The following is a 24,748-nucleotide window of genomic DNA, read 5'->3' as shown; positions in this document are numbered from 1 at the left end:
AAATTGTGTAATCCTAGGCAAATATTTTATTTTACAAAGCCTTTTTTTTCTTTATTATCTCATATGACAGCACCTTCCAAAGTGTGAGTTCAGGGTTTATGCTGTAAAAGTAGGGGTGGGGAGTAAACTCCACGCTCCGCTTGGAACGCAGAGTTCGCCAAAAACTCTGCCAACCCGCTGGCAGAGCGGAGTTTACCGGTGCACTCACCCCTAGTCTCAGCAATTTCAGTGTGGGGGACTTACTTGTGGCAACAATAGGAGTTCTTGGCCCCTAACAACCCACAGCAGCCAAGGGAACTTCATTAGGGGTGGTCAATCAATACTCCGCCCACTCACAGAACTCCGCAGAGTTTTTTGGCAAATCTATGGAATTCCGTGGAGTAAAACTCTGCGAGCTCAGCCCACGCCTAGTATTAATCTGAAACACTTCTGCAAGTTAAAGAAATACCTTCTTTTAATTTTAAAGAGTCTATCGTATTTACACATGACATTAGTTGTGTGTTTAGATGCAAACTATTTTCAGAACTCTGCTTGTTCAGGGCTTTTAGGACCCAGTCAGACCCTTGGTTCCGCTCTCCCTGTTAATTTGTCAGTTCACCAACCTCTAGCAACAGCAAGATGCTGAACAGCATGGTGATTTTTTTTTTAATGCGAAATGGCCCAATCAGTAACTAAAAAAAATGAAAAAGTAGTTCTAAAGTACTTTTTAGGCCGAGCCTGTAACAGCGCACATGCGCTGTTCTGGCGAAGACCTCATGTAGGGGCTTTCGAAAACGAACCTAAGAATCACACACGCTCGTACGTGTGCTTTTTTTTTGGCCCACGCTTTTGGCCTTTGCGTGCGTCTTTTTTACTAAGACAGCACACAATTGGCCAAAGGCGGGCGCATTGTTCCGCTCATGGCCTATTGGTGTCGGTTACCCGCACGGCCGCCATGTAGTTTCAATTATCGTGCCCAGACACGGGCGCGATAATTCAAACCAGATGTCTCGCTGTGGCGCGCGCGCACCACTCACGTGCTTGTTCGTATTTATTCTTGTTTATCTTTTTGCCTCCTCCCATCCGAGCTCTGTGTTGCTTCACCCATGTCTCTCCTGCCCCAATGTTGTTTCCGCGCTCCTTAGCTTCGCTTTTGACCCCGTTGCTTCCGTTCTCTCCCTCCTACCACGCTCACTTTAAAAAAACAAAACAACGTTTCCTTTTTCCTTTTTTTGGTCTTGTAATGGCCCTTGCGCCAATCGGCAGAGCTGAGCCAAGCGCGGTGTCAGCTCCCCCTGCTGGAGCCGGTTTTGAGTGATGTGAGCCCCGCAGTATGGCCGCCAGTGGATACACGGACCTGCGGGAGAAGTTGCAGTCCATAATGCCTTACCATAAAGGCCCGGAGCCAGGCTCCAAGAGGAAGCTGTCAGACGGCAAGTACAGCGACCATGAGGAGCCGCCCCCTCTGCTGCCTCTCCACTACCGGGACGAGGAGGCACGCCGGGTGAAGCACGAGATCCGGCAGATGCTTCTCTTCTGCCCAGAAGAGTGCGCCCGCATCGAGAGCCGCATCGACGAGGTGGTGCGTGCTGCCGAGAAGGGGCTGTACAAGGAGCACACCATGGACCGGGCTCCATTGCGCAACAAGTATTTTTTTTCGGGGAGGGCTACACTTATGTGGCGCAGCTGCAGAAGCACGGGCCTGGCCAGGAGCGGCTATACCCCTAGGGTGACGTTGATGAGATCCCCGCCTGGGTGCACCAGCTGGTCATCCGCAAACTGGAGCAGCACCGGGTCATCCCTGAGGGCTTCGTTAAAAGTGCCATCATCAATGATTACCAGCCCGGAGGCTGCATCATCTCTCACGTGGACCCCATCTTCATTTTTGAACAGTCCATCATTTCCATGTCCTTCTTCAGCGACTCGGCGCTGTGCTTCCTCAGGTAAGAGAAGATGGGGTTACTGTCATGCTGTGGGTGTGAAGATTCCTCCTCTGTGTATGGCGAAAGTGATGGGTAATGTCATTTTAAGTGCCAGAAGCCTAAAACATTTGTGATCATCTCTATACAGCAATGCATATCATAATGTAGTCTTTCGTTAATATCGAGCCCCCTTAAACTCGGGACCTGTAACACTTCTTAAGCAAAGCTCAAAATGAAATTACCAGTATTCTTGGCAGATGGATAGATAAAATGATTACAGTCCTTGAGGTAAGGTGGTATAAAGGTCCAGTGCCCGGTTGTAAAGAAATATATGCTCACTATCCACAGGGATGAAGCGTAATTCACTACTTTGATTGAGAGGAGGGTGGGGCGGGAGTCACCCTCTGAGGGTCGGATCACTATGCTTGCACACGGTTAATTCCCTCAAGTAAATTGGGTCTTTGGCTGAGGGTTACTTGGCTTACTTATCTTGGGATGGCATGGTCATAGTCATTGGAAGTTGGCAAAGTATGACCAAGTTAATGGCAAATGTACTGTGGGGTTCACATCCACTATAGAGTCACTCCCAGTTGCTTGGTTGTCATTTCCTGGTGATAAGAATATCATTACTATTTACATATAAAACTGCATTTCATTGCTCAATCACAGCTGACTATCTAGAGTTGTTTGGAGAAACGCTGCGGTTTTGTTTTGCTCTTGCGATAGAGTGCTGAGCCTTTTATAGAGCACAATAGGGCTTCGAAGACCTGGTATAATTTAAGATAATTCACCGTATGCCAGTCAGGTGGTGGCCCTATGCCAATCTGTTCGGTCAAATGCGATCTTCCCCCCCCCCACCCCTCTCCCGCTCTTCCTCCTGAGCAGCGACAGTGTAATCACAGAAGGAAAGGTGTTGGAACGCTTTGTTAGTGTTTATATCTCGGATCATATGTAACTGTCCCTTCACACTTTGTGTCTGTGTAATTTACAACACTTGAGACATCTTCTTCACTGCACTATTTATCACCTCTTAGAAGACGTCGCAGGCCGGTCTCTACCTCTGATATTTACAATCTAACAAGCGGTCGAAAATGCCCTTGATTGTAATGCATTAGGTCTCGCATTTGCGAGAGTTTAATCTATTAGTATTGTAAATGTAATGCCTTTTATGTATGTTTTAAAATCCAAAACATAAATAAAAGGCATTGTCATTTACAATGTCAATAGCTCAAACTTGCGTGAATTGCATTGCAAATGCTTGTTTAATGGGGGAGGGGGGGGGGAGGTAGCTGATAGCAATTTGTTGCCTGATTGGTTAAAGACAACCTTTATTGAAAGCTATCCTAGTGGTAGCTATGGAGAGCAGCCTTCAGGCTAAGTCTTGAAGGAATGTAAAGCAGCTTATTTTACCAGCCTATAATCTCTTGAAGGACCAAATGAAAGGACAACCACACCAGGTATATATTTAAAATATATGTATTTAAGATAAAACACACCTCTCTAGTCTCTTTATGAGGCTGGAGTTCGAAGTACTTAAGTTACAAGTCACTACTCAACAGTAAAAGCACAAATACACGTTTGGGCCCTAGGGGCGTACCACCCCATATACCAATAAATTGATATAAGAACCACGACTGAACTAGACACAAGGTCCAGAGCCTGTAGAAGTGCTTGGACCACAAGGAACCACCCAAGTCAGTGACACAGGGGACCCACGGGGGACGCGTGCAGTGTGAGAACACAGCTGCGAATCGCCGTTAACTTCTATGGGAAAAGTCGCGGTTGGAAATTTAGAGTTTATGGACACTTAGGGGATGACTACAAGCGAACCTTTTTGGACTTAGAGGTGTCTATGGCCAACACCCACGGAAGCACCGGAGTACTCGAATTACCTCACCCAGGGAAGCCGGGTGCATAGGTGTCAAATGGTGTCGGGTCGCTGTGTCGTTTTCAATGTAAGCTGGCAAAGAAGTGCTGCTGCCGTGAAGAGGATTAGTGTCCGAAGAGATCCAAGCCTGGATCGAGGATGGAAGGAACCTGAAAGCAGAGGGGAGAGAGTCTGGGTCACTTACCAGTGACCAGGGGCACAAAAGTCCAATGCTCACAGATGTCGGGTGCTTCAGGTGAGTTAACGGGTGTCTTGACTCTTCAGCCACGAGGTCCAGGAGGCGTCATCGACGAACAGGAGTAGGATTCGAGCTGTCCCACGAAGTCTGTTGAGTGCTACAGTGTCGGCGACCAGAATGGACCCAACAATCCTTGGCAATGGCAAGTCAAGTGGAAATAGAAGAAAGACATTGGTGCAGACCAGCAAGGTCTGGGGGACTCACCCAGCGAGGGTAAGTTGGGGCACGTCTGGAGTAACCAGGAAAGCCCAATCAGAAGAGGAGTTGCCTTCATGGGGACCCACTAGCCAACGGGCTAGCGATCGCGAAGGAGCCTCGAGCAGTCGCTCTGGAAACTGGCCCACGGGTCACTCGTGGAGTGGAGGCCAGAGATCTTCGGTGCTGTAGGTGCCCAAGGCTGGGGCTACTCGGAGCCCAGAGCACAATTTTGAGGAGGACCAGGAAGATGATGTAGCTGCAAAAGTTCATGGTGTCCAGGGGTCACGGTTCCACGTCACCCACAATAGCCACGGGCCTCAGCTTTGCTGTGGACTCAGGGTAGCCTCGGGGAAGTCTGGAAATCCACCTCTGGTGATGCAAAGACTTCGGCGTACAGCGGGAGCTTCAGATTTGCAGATCGGACAGTTGCTTCTTTTGTGCCTGCCAAGCAGGGGAGTCACTCATTGACCCCAAGGAAGATTTCTTCCGTCTTCTAGTTAAAATATAAAGTCGAAGGTCCAGGATATATGTTGCAGAGTTTCGTCCAGGGTAATCTCAAGTCTCAAGGACCGGGTTCCCATACTTGTACTAAGTTTGGGGGTTGGACATACTCTAGGGACTCACCTATGGGAGGGTTTGGAAAGAGGGGTGGTTACACCCATTTCCTTTGTCCAGTTTCGCGCCAGAGCAGGGGCAGGTAGCCCCTGCAACCGGTTTGAACTGGACTATGCACAGGGACACCAAGAGTGCCCCCAGTGCAGGACTTCAAAGCGCCAGAGAGTGCTCCTGCCCAGCCCCAATACACATCTGCCTGTCTGGGAAGGTGGTTACACCTCCCTGGGACAGGAAAACTATTGTCCAGGCCTCCCCTGCCGGAGTTTCAGTCAGCAGCTGGAGGCCAGACCCGTGTCTGTGGCAGTGGCATCCATTTTGTGATGCCAGGGCTTTAGAAAGTCTTTACCGGGTAGACCAGTGTGAACATGTCTCTCCCTCTAGAAGGGTGGAATGCTACCCCCGCTGAGGGGGGGGGGGGGCGGGGGGGGGTTAGTATTCCAAAGTGTTTGACACCAAACACGACATGTTTCCTTGCAGCCAGTCCAAAGTTAGCATTTACCGCAAGGTTATAATGCACTTAAGAGTATATGGTCAGGCTGCACCAGAAACGGCATCAGAGGAGGTACTCCGAATGCTGCAGTGGGGCTCCGCTCATGTAGGGGCACCCTCTCACATAAAAACCAAGCACTCTGCCTTCATGATTGTTAAGGCCTGCCATAGGAGTGACTTCATTTCTATACGCCGCTTTGAAAGACCATTTGCTGTTAATTGGCCTTCACGGACCAGAGGAGTTTATTGTGTCTGAGAAGCCATGCTTCCAGGACTTCTTGTTTTTGGTCTGCCCTCTCCCCCGTTCCTTTTTATCAGAAGGCTGTGAGCACCCCTTTATCCCTGAGTCATAGTGTGTAATCATTTGCCACTGTACAGAAGTTTACCACAATCACAGCTTGCGCTGCTTATTTTTGGGCCCTTCATGTCATAGGGTGAGGACTTCTTCCTTCCTCACTATCTTACGGGTATCTTGCTGATCGCACTTCTCTTTAATATCCATGCTCCTTAACTACCCAGAAGGTGGTGGCAATAAGATGCATTTTTCAAATCGAGTACCAGGGTACCTGCCTTCCATCAGCTGATGCTTGGGATTGTGAGTAGCTATGCTAAGGTCAGGCCTTGCACATCTTATTGTATCTTGCAAACCCCACGCCTGTAAGCGCCCACTCCTTCGTGTTTGTAATTTCATTTAATGTTTTGGTCTTGAATAGCACTCACACCTCTTTCACACCTTTCAAAGCACTTTAAGGGGATCGGGTCAGGTGGTAGAGTCCAGGTGGGAGCCAGGCCAAGGGTCATTATTCACATGGTGGGCCAGCAGGAGATCGTGTCAAGCCAGAGAACCTTACAGCCTTGATGTTGAGAGATGCCCTCTCACGCATGGCCCTGAAACCCTTTTCCCTTAGCACAGGGGCCTGACAGGAAGGAGGCAAATTGCACCAGAATGCAGAGCAGTACCTACAGCATACTGGACGATTTGTGCACACATTTCAAGATACATTTATTGTAAGTGATACCTCCAGAGAAGATGCTGCATTATTACATGTAAGGACTACTCACAGTGTTGCACGTTGTAGTGCTGGGATTGTTCGCACTACAAAACACAAGTGTTACATTGATTTTCATTGGTTTTTATAATATTGTATGTGTCTCAGAAAGATGAAAGGCTGAATTGGCTTTGCCAAAACCCCAACTCATTATCTGTAGATCATAGTAGATTCAGCAGGAGGGTTTAAGATACTCAGCCCTCTTGCCAGAACCATTGCCTGTGGGTTAACCCTGATGAACGAAATCTAACCTTAGTGCATGTTTGAAGTATCACTCAATAGCACATTTGCTTTACCTTGTTATGCGTCCTCGAACTGCTATGAGCATATAATAGCTATGTATAACAGGTAAACAATAATGCACTTTGGACATAAATGCTATTAAGACACTGGGGAGAGCGTTCTGGACGACTGGCACTAAAGCATAGCTGCTGAACACACAGCAGTTTTACGTTTTTAAATGGGGGCAAGCACACTCCCTTGTGCATGCACACTCCTTTGCACACGCTCACTCACTTGCACACGCAGGCACATTTCATGGCCCTAAACATGTCAACCATCTGCCTTCCACTGGTGGGATATAAATAATGCAGATATTTCAAATCTCCATGAACGTGGAGCCTCAACACTTTCCCTATGCAGATACCGACCGCACACCTCAATGAAATGTACATTGGAAGAAAGTTTACTTCCACGCCTCCAGGTCCTAACAGTACCCATCATCACAGAGTTTTCTTTACCCTTTAGCCTCCTTAATTTGAGCTTTAAAACTCTCATTTTTAAAAAAAAAAAAATAAATATGCAGCCTTTTTCGGAATTAATTCCTGTCCTGTTGGGCCTACATGGTACCAGTACATCACAAACATTCTTACCACCTATCACCAGAGACACTCTGACACGGAATGTTCAAACACTCACGCACAAATGTGCACACACACACAACATCAGGAAAAATGTTTTTACTTACCTTGTTTTCTTTAGTGCTTCGGGCAGAACGGCTTCCATTTATTTTCTATGGTAAAGACAGGAACCCGACTCTGCAAACAGGACACCAGATACAACAGCGGAGGCGGGACCAGGGAGTGTAAGGCCATCCCTTGTCCTCGCCAAGATTCTGGTAGGGCTATAATTCTAACCCTATCGGAAGTTGGGTTAAGGCTGAGGATCCCGCCCCTTCTTTTATGCCTGACTTCCATTGGATGCCAGGATGCTCTGATTTGCGCCCTGACACCCCTCATTTTACAGACGTACTCTGCTGATTAAGGCATGCACAATACGTCGGTTACATTCAATAAATTGTGCCTGTGTGTAGGAGAGTAGGATCTGCTTCACATGGGTACCCCCACTTTTTGCTGGTGTTTCACTGTTTTTCGACCTTAGTCTGGCTGTGGCCATGCTAATCAGGACCCCAGCCTAGCTGCTTCCTCTCTAAAATGGTTTCCATGTACATTAGGTACATCTCAAATTGGATTCTCGAGTGCCTTATAAGTCCCTAGTATATGGTATACTATGTACCCAGGGCATAGGTACCTCAGAGGCCTACCAGGGGCTGAAGCATGTATTATACCACCCCTGGGAAGCACTCCAAAATGACACCACAGGTCTGCTGCAGCCTGGGTAAGGTGGTGCGTGCACCCCTTACTGAAGTATAGGCTACTTCTATCACTACCATTGCACACACATATAAAACCTATAAATAAGTTTTATAATGGGAAAATATTGGGCGAGGATCCACATCAGCGGCTGCTCAGTTTTACACCGACGTGGAAGGGCCTGATTTGACATCCCGTGATGCGCTCTTAGATTGATGCTACGGATTCGGAACACTACAATCAGGGTTCCAGGAAAAAAGGCTAATGTGCAGCTGCAGATTTTTTCCACGTAAATGCGAATTTTCTGCACTTGCCACAAAGATCCACCATGTGCTTCATAATTAGCAGTTTATAGATCAACTGAAATTGTATCACAAGACAAAGCAGTAAATTCACAAACTCAACATCCCGGCTCGTCCCGAAGACATGTATGTATAAGCCTTCAAGCTGTCCAGTGTTTAGTTTGGTATTGTGATGTTATGTGAATTTGTAGAACACAGCTAATCGCACGTGAGGGTATCCAGGCTCTCAGTAGGGCAGGTCTGATGATGTAAATATTGGGGCCTAACCCATGCAGTGGTTTATTGCAAGGTACTACCACTATGTTAACTGGGAGTCATACTCTCTTCCAAGCCAGTCACTGCAGAGTGAATAAAGGACTTCAAAACTGGAAGTGCTCCAGTAATTCATCCAAAGATGATGGTGAGGGAAATCGGGTGAAGTGGACAAGACCCTGGAAGCATTTAGTGAACAGAAAACACTGTTCAGGTGGCCATACCTTACATCAACGTATAGCGTTAAGAGTCAAATAGCCAAAAGGAGATCAGGGACTCTGAAACAGTGCACCACAGAAACAGACTGGGCACATAGCTTGGATGACGCTCCTAATTATATGAGGTGTCAAACATTCCACACCGCGTTTTCAATTTAGGTTTTCACACAATAATGAGGACTTCAATCTTTTCCAGATTTAGCTCTAGCAACTTTTTTATTGTGTATAGAGTCAGCCTGTGCAATTATCACAAAACCATAAACCAGCAGAAAACAAATATTCCGCTATCCACTTTAAACAAGCAGATGTTGTCAGCAAATTAAGACAAATTTCATGAACCTGATCATGGTCATAGACTAGAAGTTCACCGGGGTTCAGAACTCTTCGCACCACTTCCTACCCTCCCTCCTCATCATCTACCGAGCCCACTAGCTAAGTTCATCAGGCACGTCCACGTATACACCGATAGTCCAATGGTCATTTATGATTGAATAAGGGAGTGTTCTGGAATGAGCATTAGCAAAGTCTGCTTGTTTCATCTATGTCAGCCTGAAGGCCATCTTCCACTAAATTAAGCAAAAGGGGTAGGCCTTAAATAGCAGCTAACTGGAGTGATGAGTGGTGGGCTCCAGCTTCCCTTTCCAATGCCAAGCACCAGGAGCAGCACAATTCCTTCAGTCTAAGCAGTGCACAATTCAGGCTTCCTGTCTGCTTGGCCAAATGCATTATTCCTTTTCTGGCCGCAGATCATAAGACATCCACGGTTAGAGTTGTTTTGCTCACAATTGACTTACATTTTTCTCAGCCTCACTACAGAGTCTTCAAAACACTCACTCAGAAGTAATTACTTTATTATTTTTTTTAACTATTCTTAAATTACAGCTAAGTAGACAGACTTATTTAGAAAAAAGCCATATCACCAACCCATATCTGCACTTCGATATCATCACAAGTCACTATGTGAAACATACATCCATTGAAGATATGTGTAAAGCTGTACAGCAGATGGGTTCTACATATTGCTAGGGACTGTTTCCAAAATACAATCCATACACAAAGCTTTTGTCAGCAAACACCTACTTGCAGACATCCCCTAAATTCAAGAAAAATGTTGTTATAATGTGCTGAGGGTTACAGGGCAGGTAGAAAACCCATGGGCTGCTCTCCCTAGAATACTCAGAGAAGATTAGAGCTAACATGCCCTCTTAGCAAGAATATGAAATCTCAAAACTTCAGGCTTGGCTTCTAAATTTTTCCTGGTAACATCGATTCTATTTTCTGTTCCGGTCTCTCCCTTCACTCCCTCTACTAACAAACACTCTGAAGTGGGCCTGCAGCCGCATGAGTGAGTTACAAATCCACCATTCACGTACACTGCTGTAATGTAATGCATCTGCTTTTATATCGCATTTACTAGCCCTGACGAAGCACTGAATTGCATGCTCCTCTGTAATCTAAAGTTAGTGGTTAATTCTGTGGTTATTGGCCAGTGTTTGTTAATGGGATTAGCACTGCGCTTTCAAGTAAACCATTGAATGCATTTATTTCAGCTTCTTTGAGGTAGGTTAAATTAAAAGAAGTGTGCTATTTATTTGGTGATTAGTACCCCCCAGGAAAGGCGTTGAAGCACTTCACGTCAGGCAGCACGTTGCTCTAGGACTTAAAGTCAGTAGATAGGCAAGTGGGTATTTGGACTAATCCTTTGGCGTCACATACATGTGCTCCAGTTTCTTTGTGGAGAACTAAATTAATAAGAGTGCGATCATAAGTGTATAAATTGTACTCTGCCTATAGTGAGTTCTGCTCTCACTGCTTCCTGTACAATCCGTGGCTAGGGTGCCATGAGACCCAATACAACAACTATAGGATGACGGGAACCCTCGTTTTCGTAGTAAAATAATGGGCAGTAGAGGGCCCTTCACAGCGTGGGCCAGGTACCACTGCTTGTAGTGCACTACTGATAGCTACACTTCTGTGTACAATGTTCACTGACCACAACTCCCACTTTTACAATGTGCTTGCATGCAAAGTTTATTTCAGTGCACAAATGTACTCCTTTTGGTCCAATTTCATTATATAATGAATGATCCTTCAGAAGAGGTATCCATGTTCAGCGAGAGAATGACTATAACTTGCAAATGTTTTTTGTTGTTGTTTTCTTTTAACTTTAACGCTGTTTAATGAAGCTGCACAAAACTTGGAGCTTAGCGCACCTGGTGAAATTGTGCCATGTCCAGTTTCATGAAAATCCATGCAATAGGGTAAATTTTAAGGTTGTCAGGGGAACAAAAGTTGCATTTCTCAACCATCCTTCCATAGTAAAGTTTGCTCACGGCTACAGAAACAAGCGGTGGCAAAGCCCAAAGGACTGGCTTTGACAAGCTGATGTAACTGCTAACTTTTGTTTTATATTTATTGCAAACATTTGCAACAAAATAAAAAAAGAAAATATACTGCAACCTAAACATGGCAGTCATACACTTGCAATATAAATTGAAAATGAAGAAAAAAAAATTGCATATACCTTTAATAGGACATCAGTTCTTCCTAGAAGCTTAGTGTACTTAGAACAGATGTATGTAGACAGTATATGATTTTAGCTCACATCACTGGATAATATGATTGTTATTGACGCAAAAGAAAACGTACTATTGGCTTTGAATTACTGTAATCTTAAGACATAGTTCAGACACAAGGATACTTAAAAAGTGTTACGGTAAAGAAAGAAAAAAGCATTGGCAAAATAAAGTACTAGCCCAGCAGCTGAAGAGCGTTTGTTTTTAGGCAGTTGTGCATGTTATCAGGGAATAAAGTCACTCACGGCACGAGATAAAATGGCTGCAGTGGGCTGACCCAATCAAGCAAGCTATGAGGAACGTAGTCAGAGAGCGTGACAGCGCAGCGCCCAGCATTGCCTCTGCACCAATTTACTTATGCATCCAGCACATTTGCTTCTGGAGATATTTTTTTCAGTTAAATGCACATTCCATCTTAGACGGTGGTGTGTAGCCAGTGTCGAATAAACTCCTATGCGGCCCCATAACGCTATAGCCATAACATGACCGCGGTTGCTGAACCCCAAGTGGGCGAGCTAGAATTAAACAATAACGTCACCAGCGTGAATACATAAGTCAGCAATGCCTGCCAGAAACTCGGTAGCGACGCCCTCTCGACCTAGAGATAACGTGTGCAACCCGCACTGGAGCTGAGCTGGAACACGCTACCGCGGCAGCAGCTGATACAACAGCTCGCATTCGGCCACCTCCTGACAGTCCCTGGGAGTGCCTTCGGGGCTCTCCCAGACACCATGTTTGTTATTCTGTCTGCTCTTCGAGACATCCGGTCTGCCCTTAGGCGGGTGGCAGGCCTCAGGGATAAAAGCAGTACAGTGACGTCACGTTTGACCGGCCTCTCTGGTCCACCGTCCACGCCACCCTGGGCTTCCATTGGTTGTTCTTCCCCAGGGTGAATCCTGTGCCGATTAAGTGACGAACCAGCAATCACGCAACACAATCCTGAAAACGGAAAAAAATGATCCAGGAGTCCAGGACCCCATACACTGGGGGTAAAGGTGTGACAGCAGAAAGGCGGTGAGGTGTTGAGCAGCTATAGACAGACAGCCTGCCACCAAAGAAATTGGCAATAGGGACGCGTGGTACTAAATCTGTTCCGACTTACTTAATTGGTCACAGACAGGGTGCCTTTTATAATAGCTTAGTGGGGTAAGGCGCCTACTTCTGAGGGCGTTGTGTACCCAGAATGTTCCAGGGTATCACAACAGGATTTCAACTTTAGTGGTTAATGCACTTGCTAGACACTTCCGACTGCAGTCTATTCACAGCTTTGACTCATCATAAAATAACTTAGCAGGTTAATGTGCCTGCTGCAAGGCACACTGTGTAGCATGGCAGTCACACATTTATATTCTCATCCTCCTGCAGGTTGCTGCTCTGAACCCAAATCACACAAAGTGCGGTGTCTGCTGAAGTTGTTGCAGTGTCACCAATTTACCCGAGGACAAAGTCAGAACATTTCATTGAGACCGTCCCGGATTCAGCTCAGTAATAACTACCCGTAGAAAGCACCCCTATTTTTGCACGGTTACCCCACACTTTTACCTGACACTTGATGCACTTTGACTTGATGTGCTCTGGGCCCCTGCCAATCAGGTTACCAGGGCCTCTGTTCTTTCGCAAAACTGTACCTTTGCACCCACAATTGGCACATTTCTGGTCATAAGTATGCCCCTTGTAAAAAGCACCCTTAATCAGGGCTTTAAGTGGGATGAATAAACGGAGGTGTCTCTCAAGGGGGTGTGGCCAATGTAATTAGGGCGTGGCTTAAAAACACATAAGCTAAAAGATTGTGCTTATCATAGTGTGCCGCCCGACTGGTATTTTGCGGTTTCTGTCATTGCATTCAGATATATGATACAACAAGTAATATCATACCTACAAGAAGTCAGGACTATTGGCTTTGTCAATGGTTGTTAGTTGCATAGTGGGGTGTTTCCTTGAAGACTTGGTCCTGTGAGGCTGTGGCTGTACTTCTCTGCATCTTTCCTGCCGACCTCGCAGCACCCACTCCGCGGGTGCTGCTTCGTGATCTGGGGCAGAGGCACTTTGGACGGCTAGAAGGAGCCGAGTTCCGTGGGCTCCTACAGGAAGCTTGCATCAGGGCTGCGAGCGTTGCAGGGACTCCATCTCCCAGGAGCCCTTGCCTGACCTAGAGACATCACCTGGTCCGCTCTCCCTGTTGCTCCGCCCACAGCCCGTAATCCTCCCTACTTATTGGATACAGCATCCCGCTGCGCGGGAGCGTCGCCGGGCGAAGTCCGGGCCAAGGGCGGGCCCGTTTGTGCCCGTTCGTGACCGATCTTGTCCGGTCCGGGCCCCCCCTCTTGCTTCTGCTGCTACATTCTGCTAACTCTAGCGTGGGGAGATGTCTTGTCGTGAAACCAGGAGCAAGTCATCCCTAGCTGGAGCGGCCAATTCTGGAGGTATGGAGAAATTTTTTGATTAGAGCTAATATCCTCATTGACACTGAAATAAACGTTCTTGAGAAGCGTTTATCAAAGGAATTTTCGGCCTTCAAAAGATCTTCCCTTGGTACTTTGGCTAATGCTAAAACCCCCGAACGACCTACTGAGTCTACTAACAATGCTGCGATGGGCCCTTTTTCAACATCTACTGTGACCAACTTGGCGTCACTTGATCTGGATATTTTGGTTAACGAAATTCTCCCAGAAATTGATATGGTCCTTGATACTAATGTGCCCACTCCCTCAGACTCCGTTGTCACTTGTGATACTATACTAAAAGGAGTTATTGAAGGGGTTGCAACTAAATGTAAAAGGCCGTATAACTCGAAACCTGGTGGCAAATCTAAACCAGCCAAACATAAACATGATACCACCAACCCCACATCAGGCCTTTCTCAACACATACCTAGTCTGGACCTCTCTTTAGAAACTTTGGGAGCCCTCTTCAAATCCCTCTTATTTCCCCTAGAGTCTAAATTGGAACGCATAGAACTCCGTCTTACCAACATTGAGAAAACTTCTGCTGCTATATTAGCTACTAGATCTCCCAAGTCCAATACTTCTTCAAACCCCCAAATCACTCTTACTAACCTAGGTAATCTAGGCCCCTCCTTAGTGAATGATGCCGCTCCCCCTTTGCGTCCCCCAACGGGCAATCTAGCCCCGATTCAAAATAGCAACTCTAACATTCCCCCTTTGCTACCTGCAGGTTCAGTTCAATCTATGACCACTACTAACGGGGCCACAACTAATGGCCACATAGCTTCCCCACCCCCTGATAAGATTGTCCCTAGACCATGTAGGCCTGACCTGCCCCCTGAAGCTAACCGCTTCATGGTAGTCCTGGCCGGTGTTCCTCCCTTAGAAGTTGGAGAAGCCGAGAATTTTCAATCTCTTAAAAATAAAGTCATTAAATGACTGAACTGGAATAGACCCCTCCCGGCCCACCTTCATAATGAAATCATCTTGGTTAGAAGGGTACCTTGGCTGGGTAAAACTAGAAAGACTATAATCGGGGACTGTATCATGGTGAGCTTTAGAGACCCCAGAACAGTCTCGCACATATGTGCCGGGTTTAATAGATCCTTCGATTCCACCATCCAGACGCTGCCAGTGTCTTTTTTCTTTACACCTATCCACTTGCACCATGATCAAGGCCGAGATAATTGGACGAGGGTTGAGCGGAGGGGTAGATTCCGTGGATATGAAGCAAGACCGGCCCTGTTGTCTCCGGAGACTCCTTTCTGTGATTTTAACCGATTTAATTGCCTTAACGGTTTAGATGGAGTAGACTGACTATCCACATTATATTCCCCATTTTGCATCCCCCCTGCTACTGGTAATAGTTTAATAGCAGTTATGGGTAAAAGTATATCTATCGATCCAGCCCCCGTAATGCCCCTCACCCCTGCACATTTACTATCCCAGGGAGTTGACCCCTCTGCCCCACCCCACCTTCTTGTATCTACGGTCTCCCCTGTTGTTATCAGGCCATCACTGGGATTTACTAGTATACCGGAGGATATTGAACTAGCTCCATGTACCCCCGGCTTCAAATTTGCTAGCTGGAATATTGCTGGCTGGAGCCGGCAAAAGTCGTCCTTGGGCTGGAGCGAAATTCTTTCCCAGTTTGATGTCTTATGTTTACAAGAGACCTGGATAACAACTGATATCACCCTTGATGGATTTGTGTCATATAACAACCCGGCACAAAGGTCCAATATGGGCAGGGCTAAAGGGGGGCTAGTAACTCTACTTTCTGTGAACCTCCCTGTTCGTGTGAAATCGCACCAGACTGTGGGTTTTCACTCGCAAATTTTAAGCATGGAACACAAAAGGGGCCATGTAACCCTGCTGATTAACCACTATAACAATTTGTTTGATGCTACAAATACCTCAGTTTTGGATGAGTTGGATGTAGCAGTGAGAAACATCTGCAAAGGCATCCATAAACCTCTTGATATCATCTGGGGAGGGGATTTTAATATTCGTACTTGCCCCCACTCTTTCACCAAAGTTTGCGGGTACGACGGGGATAATGGGGAAAACCGGGCACATTTTATACCCTCACCATATGGCGACTCCCTCAACTCCTTTATGCTTAAACTGGATCTATTGATACATTACCCGGCTGCAGACCTTGAGGGTAACCCTGTACCGACTTTTGTAGGAATGAACTTGGCTTCTGTTATTGACCATTTATTAGTTTCTGTTCATATTGTTCCATTTTGTATGGTTCCTATTGTTGTAGATTTTGGAAGTAGCGACCATAATGCCATCACCATGTCGATTTCTATTTGGGGGTTCCCGGTTAACTTCCAGCGTATGATAGTAGAAGACTTAACCCCCTGTAGCCAGAATGGTATTCGTATCAAATGGCGTGTGGATAATTCCGAGAAGCTGCAGCATAAAATTGTAGAAATGGGGTCTGTAGCGATGCTCAAATGTTTGGACTCAGAGGCTTCCCCCCAGTGCATTAAAGCTGATTTTGTGGAATTGGGTACCATCATAAAAAGATCCCTCACCATCACCAAAGGCTTAACGAAGAAGGCAGCTACCGGTTGGTTTGATAATGCGTGTACCAAATCCCTCCAAGAACTTAAGCAGGCACTTTCTAAACAACCCAGAGACAGGGAGGCCATTATATACCTCAGGCTGTTATACAAAAAGCACCCAACACGTAGAAAACAAGAGCTAAGGGAGCTTGCATGGGACGATTTGACTAAAGCAGCAGTATTGCGTGACAGTAAGCTCTTTTGGAATACGGTCAATAGCCCTTTTCTTGTAAAGGAAGATTTCCCTATATTATCAGCACAGGTTAGCGAAGATAATTGGGTATTATATTTTACAGAAATCTTTGACTCGGCTAGGGAGGACTGTGCTAGCCTTTCTACCGCCCTGTATGAACCTAAGCTATCCTGGGCGGAGGAAAATAAAATTCTAGCTGAATCTCAATATGGCTTCCGTAAGGGTCTTGGGACAACAGAGCAGTGTATTAATCTCGATCTTATCATCGGGAAATACACTAAAGCGAAACAGGGCTCTTTATTTCTCTGTTTCGCTGACCTCTCAAGTGCCTTTGACCTAGTGGATCATACTTTGTTATGGTCCACTATATTGGGAATGGGAGCCCCCCCAGCAATAATATATTTCCTGGCCAGACTTTATAATAAGCTATCAGCCCAGCTCCGCTTTGGCCAGGCCGGGGAATGTACCAGGAAAATCAGGGTCAAATCAGGCATAAGGCAAGGCTGTGTGTTGGCCCCGTTGCTTTTCTCCCTTTTTATAAACTCCATCGAGTCCGAATTGAAGAGGGTACATACAGATTCCCCACAGGTTGGTGGTCACCCTGTCCCGGTCCTGCTATATGCAGATGACACGGTTCTACTCTCACGTACTCCGAATGGACTCCAAAACCTTATGAATTATTTTTACGACTTTATCAAGGGGAGAAAACTAAAAATAAATAACTCTAAGACCTTCATTATGGCCTGCGGGAAACGGATGAAACGTTCTAAACCATTTCATTTTAATAATCATAGAATTGAGGTAGTGGACAAATTCTGTTATCTTGGCATAACTTTTAATAATAGAGGAACTTGGGCACCCGAGATTTTAAATGTGAATGCCAAGATGGGCAAAAGCTCCTCTCAAGTATTCTGCTTTGCATTCAAACTAGGCAGTCGTCGCATCCCTGACATGTTAAACATCTATAGGCATAGATGTGTATCTATTGCCTTATACGGTTCAGGTATATGGGGCTACTGTAAACACAGGGATCTACAAGTTACAGAGAACCAGTTCCTTAAAAGACTCCTTTGCCTTCCCTCCTCGGCATCTACTGAACTAAGTCATAGAGAGGTGGGCCTTGATTATCTCACAGATCTAACGGGATTGAGACCTCTTATGGCTTGGAGGTCAATTTGGGCCAAGGATGAGACAGGATTTACCAGGCAAATCATTTTAGACTGTCTTCGGTTGGATAATGTCCGTAAGATCCCCTGGTTAAATTATGTTTCATCTTCCTACAGTGAAATTTTTAATCTTGACATTTTTGATGAGCCCCTGAGTGCTGTCACTATACATAAAAAGGAGCTTAAAAACGTTTTTCTAGGGACCAAATCTAACCTGCGTAGTGTTCAATGTAGCCTCTCGTCAACCCATGTTTTTTACCACTCTAACATGTCGGTTGTCTCGGGCTTGCCTATGTATTTAAAAGCCATTACCAAACAATCTCACCAGTTTGTTCTCACTAGGTTGAGATTAGGCATTGCCCATAACCTGGTGGCCTTTCCACAGATGAAAATTTATAGCCCAACACCCTGCCCTTGTGACGGCTCAACTAAGCAAAGCACATTGCACTTTATGCTTATTTGCCCTTTTTATCTGCATCTTCGTCTTTACTATCTCAAACCTGTTTTTAAGAAATACTTTGTGTTCACTACTGCCCAAGCGATAAAATTGTTATTTGGACTTGATATGTTGGACATTTGTTTTTTTACCGCTACCTTTATATTAAAAGCTATCTCCCATAGGAAAAGCCTGGTGTTCTAACCGTGGTTTTTCTATAAACATTAGATTGGCTGGCCGACATACTTGATGCCATTTAAGCTGCTTCGTTTACTGTAATATCTGATGTATGTTCTGTATTTTATTCTGTAATTTAACAATGTATGCTTTTATGATTGTTTTTTAATAATCGAATAAAGCTTTGAAATTTGAATTTGCATAAGACAAATAAGCAGCAACTGTGTCTTGTATATAATATTTAAAAAGCTTCCACATAAAGCCCTAGTGACACCACAACAATGTTGCTGCTCCTGAGTTCTGAAAAGAGAAGGGAAATCCAGAGAGAAAATTACTCTGTTTAAAGGATTTCCCTTCCCCTATAACGCTAGAAAAAAACAGACCTCCTGTGCCAGGGCACAAAACAGAGCCCGATAGAGACCCGTTTTGAGGCCTCCTTAAAAAAACTGCTGGTGCTCAGACCCGGTGAGACCCGGCCCACTTAAAGCCCTGCCCTTAGTACCAAGGGTATTGTGACCACAGAAGGCTTCTAAGGGCTGCAGCCCCGTTGTGCCACCCTTAGAGACCCTGCACCTTACCACCCACACACTGCCATTGCAGGCTGCGTGTTTTGGTGCAGAGAAAAGTTAAGAGTCGACACGTCACAATCCCTGTGTTCCATGCCTACAGCACACTGCCTGCGGCCAAGGTAAGTCACCCCTCTAACAGGGTGCACTAGACCATAAGTGAGGGTACAGCTGCATGACTACAACTGTAAGTCCATTCAAACATTGTAAGCTCAGTGAAGCCATAAACAGTATAGGGCAAGGGGGATTGAATGTAAAATGTACTCAGAGGGCATCATAGAGATGCCCCCTGAAAAACGACCAGCCCTGGTGTGGTTTCTGAATGGCTACCCGCCATTTGCCACCACCAGACAGTTTTCTGGACCCCTGGGTAGAGAGCCTCTGCTCTCTGGGTCCAGTAACAAAGCCAATCCTGGGCAGACGTGTCATGTCTCCTCCCCCAGGATGAGCTGGGTCCACAAAGGGGAAGCTTCAAAGGCCAGCAGCCTTTGTTAACCGAACCTGCCTTTTGCTGCCCCTTGCAACTGGATCCCACTGATTCTGACCCCCATTTTGGATGGGATAATCAGTGGGAAAACCCAGCTAGGAGGAGAGGTGTGTCCGCCTTTGCCAACCCCACCCCTCAGGTGGAGGAGGCGAGGTGAAGCACACATTTCAGTCCTATCCATCATGAAGGTGAGGGGACCCAGCCAATCGGAGAGAAACTCCTGTCCCCCTCCCACTGGAAGGTGGCATAATAGGGGTGTACTCACCCCAAGGAAGGAACCTGTTGGTCCCAACCTGCACACCCCTGTAATGCCCCTAAATGTAGTATTTAGGGGCGACCTTGAATCTTTCCTCTTCAGAAGGAAGAAGAGGACACCAACTGCTTTGGCCCCAGCCCTAACAGCCTGTTCTGACTTCAACCTGCAACCAGCGAAACCCTGGTGTGTCCAGCAGACAATCCAGAACCCGGAGGATCTGCCCAGCCTTCACCAGAACGACTGTCTCTGATGAGCACCGAATTTGCTTAATCAAAAGACTCCAACACAGAACCCGGATCCAGCAGAATCTGTGGGTCTGCACCACTATGCACCCGACGCCTATGGCCCGAGTTCGAGTTACCCAACCCCATGAGGATGTCTCCCCAATGATCCTGACCTGAGATCCGGTGATCCCTGACCTGCTTCGAGCCTCAGACTAACACCTGCAGCCTCAACCTGAGGGGTCCCGAGCGCAACCGTAGCTGGTTAGAAGACCCGGCGCCTAAAGACACCCCTGCACCCGATGCTCCACGGCCTTTGGTGGCCCAACCAACAGTGTCCAGGCATTCCCAAGAAACCAACTTACCTCTCCTGCCGGCGGCCGCCCTCAGTAAACCTCCTGGACGAAGCATGCTGCATCTCTTCGAAACCGGAGATCTCCATTGGAATCCAAAGGGTTCCCGACGCCTCCTTGGCACTCCACATCCGGCCGCCTCCGTGCCGTTTGTGGTGCAGCTCCTGCACTGATTGTTGGCCCATGCAGTGCTAATCTTAACCCCAGGAGCAGCTTTACTCCCACAACCGAGTGGCCTGCTCGTAAGCAGCCCCTGACTGGCGGTCCCCTAGCCCCATTGGCATACACCGGGCCTCTGCACCCGGCCGCCCTAGTGCAGCTGGTGGTGCAAATTGAGTGTCTCCTTGAACTTTGGGGAACCGTGGTTCTAACCCCAGACACCCAGCATTGTAAGTCATTTACTTACCTGCACCCCGATAATCTTTTTTTCTATAGGAACCCAAGTTGTGTTTTTTCCTCTGAAATTTTCAGTGTCGATCTGCTTTTTGCATGAAACAAAAGTAACTGCGCCTAAAATATAAAACTTTCTCACTTACCTTTGTATTGTAGGATCCACTGAGTGATATCTAGGCATAGCACCCAGTGTGGTTAATGTAACTAGAAAGTAATCTAAAAGTAATCCAAAGTAATTTCCATGTATTCTGAACTGTTTTAAAAGCAAACAAAAACCTGTAACGATTCCAATTCCATCCACAATTGCATTTCTTTGTACAGCCTTGCATTTGAAAGTGTATTTTACTCACCTGTGCCAAGTTCTGCTTGGTTCTAGAAATACAACATAAGTATACCTTTTTATGCTTACCGAATTGGTCTGGATTCTGTCTTCGAGTGTGTGCCATCAGTCTTGTTTGAGTGAATAAAATAAAGGCTTAAAACACCCTCCTGATAAGCCTAACTGCTCGACCACTCTACCACAAATAGAGCTGTTAGTGATATTCTAATTTAGCTTCTGCTATGCCTCTGGGGATCCACTGGACTCTGTGCACACTATACCTTACTTTAGTTTAGTATATACAGAGCCAGCTTCTTACACTACCGGATATGGGATCCAGCTAGATCCCTCTCTTTTCTACCAGTAACCAACAGCAACCCTACGTTTTATTAACCACAACCTAGGTTGAAAAATGCCATGGCTTTGACCCAGATTTTATTTCTATTTACACAGGCCAGAGTTGGACTAGATAGCTGCTTTTGTGTGCCAAAGAACTATCCAACCCCAGCGCCAACACCAATGACATCCCGCCCTCACAGGAACTGTGCGACTCACTGGCCATCTTCTTCCACCGCAAGATCGCTGACATCCACGACAGTTTCAACACCACGACCGACCCGACCACACCAGACTCCACCCCTCCTCCGAACACCAACAACGCCAACCGCCTTACCTTCTGGTCCAACGTCAGCGACGACGAGACACGCAAGGTCATGAACTCCATCCACTCAGGATCTCCGACAGACCCGTGCCCACACCACATATTCAACAAGGCAGACGCAGCCATCGCCCCCCAACTACGGAAGGTCATCAACATCTCCTTCGAAACAGCGACATTCCCGGAAAGCTGGAAGCACGCCGAAATCAACGCCCTCCTCAAGAAGCCCAAGGCAGACCTCAAGAACTTCCGGCCCATCTCCCTACTCCCATTCCCGGCGAAGGTCATCGAGAAAATCGTCAACATGCAACTGACCCACCACCTCGAAGACAACAACATACTGGACCCATCCCAATCCGGATTCAGACGAAACCACAGCACCGAGACTGCCCTCATCACCGCCACAGACGACATCAGGCGCCAATTAGACAACGGCGAAACATCAGCCCTCATCCTCCTAGACCTCTCGGCCGCCTTCGACACGGTCTGCCATCGCACTCTAAAAACACGCCTCCAAGAAGCCGGCATCCAAGAGAAGGCCCTCGACTGGACCACATCCTTCCTCTCCGGCAGATCCCAGAGTGTCCGCCTCCCACCCTTCCGATCCAAAGCCACCGACATCATCTGCGGCGTCCCCCAGGGCTCCTCCCTCAGCCCTACGCTGTTCAACATCTACATGGCCCCCCTCACACAAGTGGCCCGCCACCTCAACCTCATCACCTACGCCGACGACACTCCGCTCATCCTCTCCCTCACCATGGACCCGCGCACCGCCAAAACCAACATCCACGACGGAATGAAGGCCATCGCCGACTGGATGAGGAGCAGCCGGGTGAAACTGAACTCGGACAAGATGGAGGTCCTCATTCTCGGACCCAACCCCTCGGCCTGGGACGACTCCTGCTGGCCGTCCACTCTCGGGACAGCACCGACACCCACCGACCACGCACGCAATCTAGGATTCATCCTCGACTCCTCGCTCTCCATGTCCAAACAGGTCAACGCCGTCTCCTCCTCCTGCTTAAAAACCCTCCACACGCTTCGCAGGATCTACAAGTGGATCCCGACCGAAACAAGAAGAACGGTGACACAGGCCCTCGTCAGCAGCAGGCTGGACTACGGCAACGCACTCTACGCCGGAATCCCAGCCAAACACCTACGACGACTACAGCGCATCCAAAATGCCTCCGCCCGACTGATCATCAACGTCCCCCGCCGCAGCCAAATCACCCCCCACCTGACAAACCTACACTGGCACCTCATCGACAAGAGGATCACCTTCAAACTCCTCACCCACGCACACAAAGCACTCCACGACACGGGACCAGCCTACCTGAACAGCAGACTCAGCTTCCACACCCCCACCCGCCAGCTCCGCTCCGCCAGCCTCGCACTTGACGCCGTCCCCCGCATCCAACGAACAACCTCTAGCTGCAGATCCTTCTCCTACCTCGCCGCCAAGACCTGGAACACCCTACCTACCCAGCTACGGCAGACCGAAGACTTACTCGCCTTCAGAAGACTCCTCAAGATCTGGCTCTTCGAGCAGTAGCGCAACTCCCCCCCACCCCTCAGCACCTTGAGACCCTCACGGGTAAGTAGCGCGCTTTACAAATATCATGATTGATTGATTAATTGAAAGTACACAAGGGGGTTGTTTTGGGCACTTTTAATGACGTATTAAATATGATGCATAACTTGCCCATGCTACTTTGTGTTGCAGATTTTTTGCATCCGTAGTTCTCAGCTATGGGCCTCCATTACTATCACTGCAGTAATGATAGTGCAGTAATTCTGCAAGTAATTATTGATACCACAGGGGGACAGAAATGTTGGGGTGCGAAGCTACAAGCAATCACATACATAGCCCCCTATGGAACTGGAGCAATATTAAGAAACTTATATTAAAGCATCTATTTCATCATGGCTTTCTGTAATTGAGGCCTTTTTGCAGAGACTCCATTCAGTTTGACCTTGAGGTTGGGGGGTGGAGGAGTATTGCAGCAGATTTTCAAAAGCAAAGACTGATATAGACAACAGATGCTGGATTGGAACGACTACCGGTGGAGACAAAAAATATACCGATCAAAATAGAAAAAAAAACTACACTGGTACCCGAACCCCTCTGGCAACCTCAAGCAAGCCGGCCAGAACGTCTATGACTGGATCCTCCACTGCGCTGGCACAGTCAACCCCCTGCCATGAGAAAGGCCAGCACCAGCAGATCTAGCAAGCAAGCCAGCTGGTTCACACCCAAACTTCGACCCCTCATGTGAGAATTCAAGCAACTAGAGAGATGATGGTGGTCAAGCAAGAGCCCCACAGACATCACCAACTTCAAATCATCTCTCAGCAAATACCACCACCACCACCTCAGGGAGGCAAAAAAGGAAGCCCTAACCAACTGCATCGAGGCAGGAGCCAACTACACAATGTAACTCTACAGCATTCTCAGAGTTCTCCTGCCCTTCAGCCACCGAGAACACCATCCGACCATCCCAGGCCCTCCAAGAAACTCTGACAGACTACTTCCACGACAAGATCCGACATCTACAGCAACTTCCACCCACAACCAACCAAACTAGACCACCTCCTGACGCCCACCGATGCTGGCCACACCAATCTGCTCACCAACTGGAAACAGCTCCCCATGCAGGCCACCACAGCCATCATGAACTCGATCCATTCCAGAGCGCTGACTGGCCCATGGCCCCACCACTTCCTCAACTTGGGACTGAAGGAAATCCACAGTGCCCTCACGGCCATCCTCAACTCATTCATCACCACGGGCACCGTCCCCAACGTATTAAAGCACGCAGAGGTCAAACCACTCCTTAGGAAACCCTCTGCTCACCCAAGCGAACTTAAGAATTACCTCCCCATCTTGCTGCTCCCCTTCCCTACCAAGGTCCTGGAGAAAGCCTTCGATCGCCGGCTCATTGAACACCTGGAACCAAACAACCTGTCGATCTTACGGACATTCTCACTTTGATGTGTTTGGCAGTAAACATGACCATTTTATTTTTGATTTTCTTTCTTTACATTTATCACACTTCACTCTGGGGCTTAGCTGAATCGCCTAGAAGGAGTTTCTTAGGGTTGGTCTGCATGCTATGGATCACTGATGGATACAGCACAGCAAGAAGCAAGAGCCTGCTGCCTTTGGACATACCCAAACCATGTTG

The 24,748-nt window shown here is 47.3% G+C and overlaps 1 protein-coding gene and 1 pseudogene across 4 annotated transcripts in view; one reads left to right on the top strand and one right to left on the bottom strand.

The window, feature by feature from the left end:
* Positions 1-24,748, bottom strand: part of EXD3 (exonuclease 3'-5' domain containing 3) — a 2,855,457-nt gene that overhangs the window by 672,379 nt on the left and 2,158,330 nt on the right. The window lies entirely within an intron of this gene.
* On the top strand, positions 1,313-1,926 carry LOC146868505 (RNA demethylase ALKBH5 pseudogene; annotated as a pseudogene).

This window comes from Triturus cristatus, chromosome 1_2 (genome assembly GCF_964204655.1).
Source record: "Triturus cristatus chromosome 1_2, aTriCri1.1, whole genome shotgun sequence".
Lineage (NCBI taxonomy): Eukaryota > Metazoa > Chordata > Amphibia > Caudata > Salamandridae > Triturus > Triturus cristatus.
This window is presented reverse-complemented; position numbering and strand designations above follow the sequence as displayed.